Here is a 12,077-nt window from a genome sequence, read left to right on the forward strand (position 1 = left end):
AATTCAACTAAAATTTTTGTTTAAAATAGTCCCTAGTATAATCATTCCATTGTAATATCAATTTTAAATTATAATTTTAAAGACAGAGATAGAAAATAATGACTAATGAGACAGAATGAGAATTGACTTTATTGTATAATAGTTTCATTCTCGAAATAAGTAATATTAACTTAATTACTTATTTTCTTAATCAAGGAAGTCATACAGAAGTTTAACCTTTATCATCAATAAAATTATATAGTAGAATGTCCTTAATTATTCGATTTTTTTTTTATTACGAAACTACATATGTAATATTTACTATATAGTGGACATCATTGTGATCTATCACTATTAGTGAGTTATCATCAAGATGGATACCTCTGCCTTTGCTCAACAACAGAATTATAAATATATGAATGAATGAATGAGTATACTTTGCATTATACAATATAGGAAATAAGCAAGGCAATTTACAAACACAACGATACAATTGTATAAGTAAAGTAAGGCGGTCTTATTGCTGAGAGCAATCTTTTCAAGACAACCTTAAGGTAATGGATTAATTGTTGTACAAGTAGGCATGATAGTGCTGTATAATTAAAAAGGTATCTTTTGCAATTTAAAAATTAATATCATCTAATATATAATTAATATTAATAAATAATATAATTCTATAATAGAAATCCATTAAACAAACAAACGGCATGTTGTTAAAACGCCAAGAATTAACTTTGTAACAATTTGCGAATCAAAATTGATGATTACTCGTAAATATTTAAATTAAGATGAAATCTTCAAAATGTCTCGTAAATGTCAAGTGAAATGAAAACAGTGGTTAACTAAGCCAATAACTTGCGGTTTCATTTAATTCAATAATTTATCTCATTCTGACAAATTGCAATGCACCAATGTAAGAGAGGGACGGATGTCAATAATGGATTTCTTATTTTGATTGTCCCCGACGCCTCTCAACAGCTCTTGGTGGCGTGGACGATTGGATTTATGAATAAAAGATTTGTCAATTTGTGTAATACGGTGTAATAATGTTATGCGGTATTCAATTATCTCTTGTTTCCGGTGGATTTTATATGTACGTAAAACAAGAAAAGTTTGCCAGTTTAAATCAATAAATCTAATTGTGTTACCAGTGTATTACCTTTTAAATAGCGCATAAATAAAATTATAGATACTGTTTCCATATAAGTGTCTACGACCAACACTGTAGAGATTAATTTAACATACACGATTGGTATGAGATTAGCTTTAGTTATTAAAATGGAGAGACCAGAAAGATAAATTCCTATTTTTCTAATGATTAATCTTCATATTGCGACGGAATACAAACACAAAGTGTCACAACTCCTTTCTATTTATTTATTTAAACTGTAATGTACAATTATATAAGTAAGTGTACATATGGCGAACTTAACACTTAATGGCGTTCTTTACCAGTCAACCATGAGGCAAGCAGAAAATTAAGTACGCGGTGCATTTATTACTAAAATATTTATATTGTTACTACATATTATATACATATATTCAAAAATAAATATCCTTTCTGTATCTAGATTATCATAAGAGGCGGAGAGGAGGACAAAACAATACATCAGAACAAGAGGAGAACTTGTACTAAAAATTTATATATAATATAACCTCAAATTGATAGGGTAATTGTAAGCAAATCTCCCCGTACGGGGGGGAGAAGGGATTGTTAGTAATGCGGATTATCAGTTCCATTGCTAATAATATACCCTAACAGGTCGACCTCCCCATGGTCTCTCCTGGAAACTATAGTACTGAATTCCAAGTGTATTCATCACGATGGACTAACTGACCTGCCTTTTCAACCTCACCTATCATCTAACACTGGTGCCCCGCCAGCGTACACCGTTAGCGCAGGCGGGGTTACCATTCCATTATCATACATTAAAAAAAGCTCCCCTTACGAAAAGAGATACAATTCCAACAGTGGAATGTTTTAATTCACAATAGGCTGAAGACATAAAAAATGAATACTTATAAACAAATCGCGTCCAGATCCGCCGCAATAAATACTGGAATTGTGAGGGACACTGCATTTGACGCACGTCTGCCGCACGAGGAAGGGTTGGAATGGAAATACATTGTCAACAGGGCATGAAACAATTCAAATTGAGCGTTTACTGTTCGTTATACAGATATAGTTGACGCTCTGTCTATATTGTTTAAACGCTGTATTGTTTAGAGGATCCCATTACTATATGTAATATTAAAATGTTTAATAAATTCATCATCATCATCAGCATCATCATCATCATCATCAGCATCATCATCATCATATCAGCCTTTAACTGTCCACTACCGAACATAAGCCTCCCCCTTATCCCAAATTACATCAATTATAATAATTTTGAAATTTACTGGCAAGAAATGGGACGATGATCTGGAAATGTTGTGGTTGTCGATGGATGCAAATGGCTCAGGATCATATTTTATTGCGAAATATAAATGTAACTTTGATTTTGCGGTGAAAAATGGATAAGTAAAAATGACGATGATTTATTATCAAATAACCTATTATTAAAAAAATATTTTAATAAAAAAAAACTATTCCTCATAATTCAGAACTGAAAATTTCTTGGTACATACAAGAAAATATAGGAATCTTTCTCTTCTTACAAACATAAAAAATTTACATGAGGATCTAACTAAATGACGAGACAATCATCAATATATTCGAAACTTGACATTTAGATATGGATGTTGAAAATTTCTACAGGACAAAGATAGTACTTGGAAATCTAATCAAATATCTAAATAATTTACTTGTGCTAGTTTACAAAGTAGCGAGCTATGGTAAGAGTCTACAAAGGACAATGTCTACAAATATTATTTATTTAATTATACTTTATTGTACTGGTTACAAAAGTAAGGGGTATATTACAAAATACAGTTTTATTATTAGGCAATCTCTTCCAGACCACCACTGAATAGACATTGAGAGAAAAAAAAATACAAAATTTATAATACTTAATATTTTATAAACGGAAAAAAAAATACCAAAGGAATTATATAATCTAAAATTAGAGACACAGATATCTTTAAAGATATGGATTTGGCGTCGAGCGAACCTGTCTACGTCACCTGCTGCGCCGCCTCGTGACACGCGACGTGCTGCTGAGATGCTGAATACGGCTGGGCATGACAGTCATCCGATTCAGTATTCATAAACAGGATAAATCTTTGACAATATTATACTGCAAATATTTACCTATAATTTATGGGTAAATAAGATGGTAAGTTTTAAGAAATTAACGTCCAATTAAATAATTTTATAAAATTAAACTTGAAACATCCCAGTTTTGAGTTTATTCATTATAAACAATCAAATCTTTTCTTTTTATACTACTAATATAAAAAATTAATTTAATTAGAAAGAACTGACTAGAAAATTGAATTTTAAGTGTAGCTTATACTCGTATAATATAAAAAGAATACTGAAATTAATGAGAAAAAAAAAATTAACAAAAGAGCTTAGATAGTGTCTCTAACAATTGACAAATCTATCGCATTACAGTCCTATAGAACACAAAAAAAATATGTTCATAATAAGGGTCACAACCACAGTTTTATAAAGCCAACTGGTCACAATATAAGAGTGGTATCAAATAATCTTATATTCGTCCGAGTAAGTGCTTAAGTTCAAGATGTAGTGGGACAAATCTCATTTTGTACGAGATGTACACGTAGTCGCGACGAAAAGCAATCAAAGTAATCATATTGCGGCGATATGTGGAAATACGAGAGTGCACATTTATTTTCTTATAAGTACAATCAAGATCGGATGCGCATGTCTTTAACTTAAAGTAACATATAGAAGCTGCGTTCAAGACTATCTATTTTATATACATACGAGAGCACATATTGTGTAGCTCATATTCTAGTAAAATAACAAAGAAAACAAACAATGTTAACGATGTTGAACCTGGTACAGTATAAAAACATATCGTTGAAGGATACTTGTACAATATAATATTCTCATTGATTGAATCAAATTTTTTCATATAAATAGTAAATTTTTTTTATTATTAAATTAAAAATTGTTTAACAAAATCTAAAAAGTTTTATTAGATATAAAACTTGAAAAGGTTAAACCATAATTATATATGAGTAATTAAAATTCAAAAATAATATGTAATTATATATGTATTTTATTACAGGGTACAGAGACATCAACTACATCAACTAAGTATACTGTGTCAGACATCATGGCTGACACAGTATACTTAGTTATAGCGATGATACTGTTCATGTCTATAGCCATCGGTTACCACTTTCTATCAGGTGGGTGGTCAGCATGTTTGCCATTCTAAATTGACTAAAAAAAACAGTATTTTACAAATTTTTTTAGTACAATAACTGTAGTCAAACCTGAGAGAGCTCAATCATAAGATGACCATAAAGTCCTGGCAATTTATATATCACATCGCAGATTAATTCCACTTCTATTTCTGAACACACAAGGCTCACAAAGGCCCATTATAGTGCTTTAATGAGATCACTGAAGAGTATCTCTCATAAAAGAGTTCGTATCCAATTGCGAGTACAATACCTTAATCTTTCCACTATTGTATGAGGCCCACCGTATAGGGAAAAAGGGTAGTAGTCGGACGGAAAATAGCACGTACCTACATTACATATAGTCGTATAGTTGTATTAAATAAAACTGTTTGAAAAACTATACCGGAAAAATTTAACGATACAGCACAATTGACAAATGTGCCAATTTAACAAATTTGCAACCATACTGTAAAATTTTTCTATGCTCAGTAATTAGCTAATTATAAGCTAGCAATATTACAGGTAAAGAAAGTATCCAATACAAATATAATTAAAGATGATGACATGTAATGCAAAATAAAGGGTTTTAAAATTTATATGACTGTTATTCTATTTGTAAAAAAGCTTGTTTCTTGTTTTATTGCACTTTTGTAGCCTGGCTTATCTTTACAAACTAATTTTAAAGTCTCTTAAGGTTACGGTTGCTTAAACTTAAAATTATAGTAGATCAAAACTTTTCTTCTGCTTTTTTTATATCCTTGGCGGATGACAGCTATTCTAAAACCGCGATCATATTTCTTAACATTAAACAGACTTTCGTAAAGTTTAGTAATATTTTTGATATAACATTATGAATTGTTTTTACGAACAAAAATTCAATGATCTTGGAATATAAAAGTTATTACAAATTTTATAATAACAGATATTTCCTGTTATTGTAAAATTTTTAATTACTTGTATATTACTGTAAATTTCGATACCACTTTAAGGCGCTATAAAGAGAATTGGAATAAATCGAAAAGAAATGGGAGAATGAATTAAATGAAGAGCAATCGCAATCGTAAATTGCAGCTGTACTTTCTCTTCAAGTAATCAATTTGGATAAAAAATTCTTTGGCACGTTTCGATATTTCCTCAAAAGATTCCGTTAAGCGGTTCTCGGAAATAGCGATTTTGATAAATTTCAAAGCTATCATAATTGGCCTCGACCAGAATGTGCAAGTACTTACGTACATACCTCAGTCACGGTCCCAATTTGCGGATCAAGAAACTGCCTTGAAAATAATGCAACAAAGCGCTTCAAGCACTGCAACTGGTTTCATTCAGCGGCTGCAATATTTCTCAGTATTTAATCGTTACGCAGACTGCTGGCGGCGTCTGTTGCTGCACTCCTGGGCCTACCGTTGCGTTCCATACAACAGCACTCCGCTTTCACGTCTACCTGGGGCATTATGCCTCTAATGTCACTTAATTTGCCGTCTAGGGCCTCCTCACGTGAATGCAGCCTACAAGAGCAGGTTTAATATGAAAATTCGCTCGTTTTTTTTCTCTGATGCGAGATTTAACGTTAAACTGTTGCCTCTTTTGAGAGTAAACGCGTAGAAGTAATGGGATTATGAGATCGGTAGTTATGGCTTTCGTCGGGCAAAGTCGAAAAGGAAATTAAATTACGCAAAGTTACACAGATATTTTTGTTTTGGGATATTGCTAAGCGTTTATTCAGGTTAAGGGTTTGCAGTGTAGACGATTATTTCTCGCCTTTATTCATCGAGTTGCAACTTTGTAATACCATAATGTTTCGACTCTCTACTCTCAAAAAATAAATATAACATTGTTTGGTATATAAATTGAGAATTGGTAATCGGTTTTTACATGATATAAATACTCGTATAAATTATTTTAATTATCCTAGATATAAGCTGTTAATTCCAAATGTAATAATAAAATAAAAATAGACCAAGACGTAAGAACTTTATGTAGTTTTGGGAGAGAATAAATGTCTTAAACCATACTAATTTACATGTTGCAATAATTTACATCTCTATTAAAATTCTGATTGAAGTGCTTTAAATATGAGTGACGATAGTTTTCAATGACTGGCCTAGGCACAATCACCTTAATTTTTTTATGTGAAGCATCTTTGCCGCATGCATTATTGAGTTTTAAATCTAAGAGATCAGGAATGGCAACGCATGAGGATTAACATAGGTGGCATATCAAATTCTGTGTTGATATTCATAAATGACATTTCTATAAATATTACAATCTATTAGTTCATCTTACTACATAACCGTTATGTAAAACACTTTAATAAATCATACATACAGGTTTACTAGATCTCCACATGTGATCATCGAATACCAGACGCTTTTTATATCGCTTTTAATACCAGACGTCGCCAAGAGCTATAGTTTTGGATACAGTAGTAAGTAATTGTTAAATAATATTGTTATGAAAATTTCTAGATATTGTATGATCTAGTGATGAGACGTAAAATTATCCTCAAAATCAATACTAGATAATACCACTAACTTAGATAATATACCTAGATAGAGCATGGAGCCTCAAAAATGATTCAACTTTTTGTTAGCTAATTGTCAAATTAGCTGACTCGTTTTTTTATTAGTATTTTATATATTTACACATAAAATTGATCTTGATGGATTATAAAATAAATGAGTGTTTATGGATTAAAAAGATGCAGAATTTAGAAGACAAATACAGAAGTTATAAAGGAATCACTCATAACTATTTATCATGCAAAATTGTATGAAAAAGTTGACCCGTTTTTCTCGAAGTATTTCTATGGAGACACTCTAACTGTAATCTAAGGCCACTAACTAAATAATAGTACAAGCGATTATACTAAACATCCAAGTTGTAAATCAGCAAATCAAGATCAATTTGGTAGTATATAAGTACCAGAATCAATAACTTGTTAGAAAAATTACGGTACAGCTACAAAAGCATTACTTGGCCGCCAATTCAGCAGTATCGTCGACCGACTACGACACAATAGCGAAGTAATGATATTGCCGTTAACGATATAATCCTGCGGACAGCTTACGCGGCAGAATGTACGAACATATCGGAGTTGCGAGTTGATTGGGTTGTGATATAATAAAGAAAACGTTCTAATATAAACCATAAATGAAGTATTGAATATACTTGACGTATCTTAATGGATGATAATGGAATGTACCAGGAATCTACCATAGGGAGACTTTGTACAAAAGTCGATTGCTTGGGTACCTTTGTCCCATTCGTGTTTCAACTGTGAAGCAGTTGTATTTGCATGGCTGTATTTCGGTTTGAAGGGTGGGATATGGCGTGAATTTACTGGGTACAGAGGAATAACACCCGAGTCCTCAGGGATTGCAACGCATAGGGAGTATCATGGGCGAAACAGTATACTCTGTTAAGTCCATGTTACTGCTCATGTCTATAGTCAGCTTGTTTGCCATTCTAAGTCGTAAAAAAAAAATGTACATGCATATTGAAAATTTTAATTACGTAAGTATAGATAATTCTTTTATTAATTTCTACCTTATTCCCAAAGGGTATTTTTAATGGGTGAAAATGATATGGTAATCCCGTCTGCGCTATCAGTGGCGGGGCATCAGTGAAGGATGATAGATGAGGATAAAAAGATAGGTTAGTTAACTTGTCGTGATGAATACACTTGTAATTCAACACGATGGTTTCCAGAGGGAGCCACAGGGAGGTTGACTTAATAGAGCATATTGCTAGCAATGGGACTAGTAGTTCGCGTACTAACAATTCCTTTCTTCATTGATTTTTATTTATATACATGAAATGTAAAGGCAAAGACATTGTGTAACATACGCGTAAAAAAATACCAACCAATCGAGAAGCTCTACCTTTTTGAAGTCGTTTAAAAACGTAAAACGAATGTTATAAATATGTTATTTCCATATGAATTTCATGTTAACTTACCTTTAAATCTTAGCTGAACGGTGCCGTGTATGAGGAGAATAACATCCTGGAACAAATTAAATCAACGAATTAGCATAACAAAGGGAGATCCGTAACATTACTCAACATAATAACATGCAGGTACTTTTATATAGTTTTCATAATATTACAGACACCGTACTTAAAATGCAATTTTTCTTTCGAGAAAAATTAAATCTCGCTTGGTCTCATTTTTCTATACCTATACTTTAAAGATTGGAAATTATAAATCTTATCCGTAAATCACTTTTGTCAGTTACAGTTCAGAAAAGAAAAAAAAGGCGTAAATCTAAAAATAAATTTTGATTGATTTAATTATTATTTATTTTTCCACCATTAGTATTTTGGAATATAATTAAGAGAAAGTTTCGTTAGATCGGTGATTCCCACCAAGCTTTTCTGTATCACCCTTTTTAGAAGAAAATAAATCTTAATAGATTAATAACTATAATTATTTAAAAAATAAAAGCATGCGTACTAGAGTTTTGCGAATAAAAAATTTTAATCCCTGGGAGAAGGTCTAGGAATGTACCTCGTCTGGTGGCTGTCCAAACGGAACACCCTGGAAATCATCGTAATAAATTTCTAGGGAATACGTAACGACAATTGAACTGCTTTCATCCTCACCTATCATTCACTGATTCCCTGCGCAGATAAGGTTATTATTTTTTTTTCATCCCATAAAAACCTTAGTACCTCATAACGTCCCACAAATGAGATAGGTTTCTACTCATGATACACTATGCTGCATCGGATAGTTCTATTTTGAGTTTTTTTTCTATATAGGTATTATGCCTTCTTAGATTATAAAGATAGAGCATCGAGTGTAAAAAACGGGTCAACTTTTTGACACCTAATTTTCGAATAAACTCTTTTTTTATCAGTGTTCTATATACTTACGCATACAATGTATCTTGACGTATCTATATTTAATTATTTAATAAATAAAATAACTTTTTACGCTTTAAAAAGATGCAAAAATTATAAAACAATAAATATAAAAGTTATAAAGGAATCACTCATAACTATTTAACACGCAAAGTTGCATGAAAAAATTGGCCTGTTTTTCTCGAAGCATTTGCATGGAAACACAGTATCTATAAACAAAGGTTGCCTTATTGCCGCAGTCATTTCTTACAATATTATAGGAATGAAAAAAGTACTGACATATTGTACGATACTCATATTTTTACTCCGTCACCATACGGACGTATATTATGAGAACAAAGTTTAATTATCACAAAGACAACAGTTTTAAACAAACAGAGATACAGGGGGATTAGTTTATTACAATTGCAACAATCAGGTAATGCGATGATAAGCCAAGTTTATTTACAGTGCTATCGAGACGAGCCCTAGCGCGCGTTTGCTCTCACTCTATAGACGCTAGTCACTGCAATTGAAACAACATAGCTTTGCATTACTTAAAACTTGAATAGTTTATTATTTAGTTAACGTTCTATATTTCTATATAGGTTTCAGTCGACTTCAAAAATAAAAAAGGTTTTTAATTCGGTTGTATTTTTTTTCAGTTCTGAACCGATTTGAAAAAATATATTTTTATCTAAAACGATATACTTACTGATTGGTCCCATAGAAATTTTATTAAAATCGGTATAGTAATTTAAGTTTTAGACCAAAATAACTGATTTTGTCACAATTGAGGACGTGTTTTTTTTTTTTGCGGAACACAATCTTTACTTATTCTTAAAGGATTTTTTTTTATACAACTTAGAATGGCAAACAAGCTGACGGCCCACCTGATGGAAAGTGGTAACCGTCGCCTATAGACATGAGCAGTACCATAGACATAACAGAGTATACTGTTTCACCCATGATACCCTCCATGCGTTGCCAATCCTGAGGGCTGTTACTCCTGTGTACCCTGTAAATTCACTGCCATATCCCACCCTTCACACCGAAACACAGCCATGCAAACACAACTGCTTCACGGTTGAAACACGAATGGGACAGAGGTGCCCAAGTAAACGACTTCTGTACAAAGCCTCTCTCTGGTAACACTATTTCTATGGGGAATACACAGGTAATTTCAATTAGTAATTTTGCTTGATTACTTAGAAATATTTCACTGTGTGTGTCCACTACTTCCTTTCCGTGGGTGTCGTATGAATCGACTAAGGGAGGGCGAGGGATGGGCAGCAGCGTCCCTATTAAAACGTCTCTAAAAGCCTAACTTCGGCTACCCGCCTGCCAAGCGTGGCAACTACTGGCAAAACTCCCCTTATGGGGAAGGCTTATGTCCAGCAGTGGACAGTTGACGGCTAAAATAATAATAATAATAAAAACTCAGAAATATTAAAAATTGTATAATTTTTGACACATGACTAACAATGCTGAAAGAGTTAAATAATAAAAAAATCATAAAAGAATTATCAGAGATTGTAAATTTTTTGTGCGGGCCACTTAAATATAATAAAACTAACTGTCCGCCCCAGCTTTGCACGGGTGTAATCATCTTACTCTCTTCTTTATATAAAGATTTTAGAACCCACATTTCTTACTTTTTTTGTACGTTCTTTCGTAAAACCTTGTATTGACAATTATAAGCACAATAAAAAAAGAACCAAATAGCTGCAAACATTCTAAAGTTTTTTGGCCATACATTCTTATCTATATGGACAATGTGGAAAAAAAGAAACAATCAGACTTGACCAAAATAGTAAAAAATATGCAAATTCCTTCAATTACAATAATTCGATTCGGAATTGGCGAATATACTCGTATCTTGTAACATGCAAATAAAAAATAATGCTATCTTTTTGAAATTACTTAATATATGATTTAGCAATGAGTGAGCTATAATCGACGGTTGAATGTTCAAAGTATTAAATTACATTCAATATTTGCAACGTGTCTGTCCTTTATCGTGTATCAACCGTTCGGCGTCGCACAACGCGTCGGCGCCGGCGGGCCGCGGCGACCGCGTGGGCTGCGCACACGCATCCAAAGCAAAAAGCCGCTCGGCGCGGCATTCCTTATCCGAACCGGTCTACGCTCAATGGAAACCGATATAAATCCCAGGACAACTGCCCACAATCAAAATAAAACCTTAACACCACAGTGCAGTAGCGTATTTAAGACCATAATAATCCAAGATGCAACAGATGCAAGCAAATTATAATTATATTACAGGAGAGATATAGGACAAAAAATTGAATAATGGAGAACGGCACAGAACGTCAAACGGGAGTTAAATTTTGTGACAAGTTGATTGATGGATTATATCTGCGTATCGAAAATGACAGGCAATAAGAACATATTGAACCCAATACATAGATTTTAAACTGATCTACACTTAAAGGAATCAAAAGATAAATGGCTCGGAGCAACTGTGTGGGTGGGTTTTAATTGAAATGTTATTATATTGTTTTGTTATATTAATATTGTTTGCTTTGTACTTAAATTTATTGGATGTAAAATTTTAGTTATAAACCAATGGCTTGTATGACTGCTTCTCGGCTTGAAGAGAGAGCGTAACAAGTGCTTATAATGTGAGGTTCACACTGATTTTGGTAAATCAATGTAATGAATGTACCATTCAATAAATATTAATTGTAGTTTTGAATATAGATATGTACAGTTCTGTGTAAATATAAATGATGCCCAAAACATCGTACAACTGTGGATATGAAACTGCACTGCACATAAAATTTTTAGTTGAAATGAATATACATTAAAAATTAAAATACTGAAATAAAGGTCTCCTTACATTTAACATAAACACACAAAGCAGATCGTATAATGAAAATTAAACAGGAGAAATACACTGAACTTCAATT

The 12,077-nt window shown here is 32.4% G+C and overlaps 1 protein-coding gene across 3 annotated transcripts in view; it reads right to left on the minus strand.

Annotated features, from left to right (window-relative positions):
* LOC113510398 (axin) overlaps positions 1-12,077 on the minus strand; it is a 111,910-nt gene that overhangs the window by 48,029 nt on the left and 51,804 nt on the right. For all 3 annotated transcript variants that reach the window (XM_052894621.1, XM_052894634.1, XM_052894624.1), the window contains exon 2: positions 8,260-8,305. The gene's annotated coding sequence lies outside the window, so the exon portion shown is untranslated. The remainder of the gene's footprint in view (positions 1-8,259; positions 8,306-12,077) is intronic.

The sequence above is a fragment of the Galleria mellonella genome, unplaced genomic scaffold (genome assembly GCF_026898425.1).
Source record: "Galleria mellonella isolate WM207_F2 unplaced genomic scaffold, CSIRO_AGI_GalMel_v1 utg116, whole genome shotgun sequence".
NCBI lineage: Eukaryota > Metazoa > Arthropoda > Insecta > Lepidoptera > Pyralidae > Galleria > Galleria mellonella.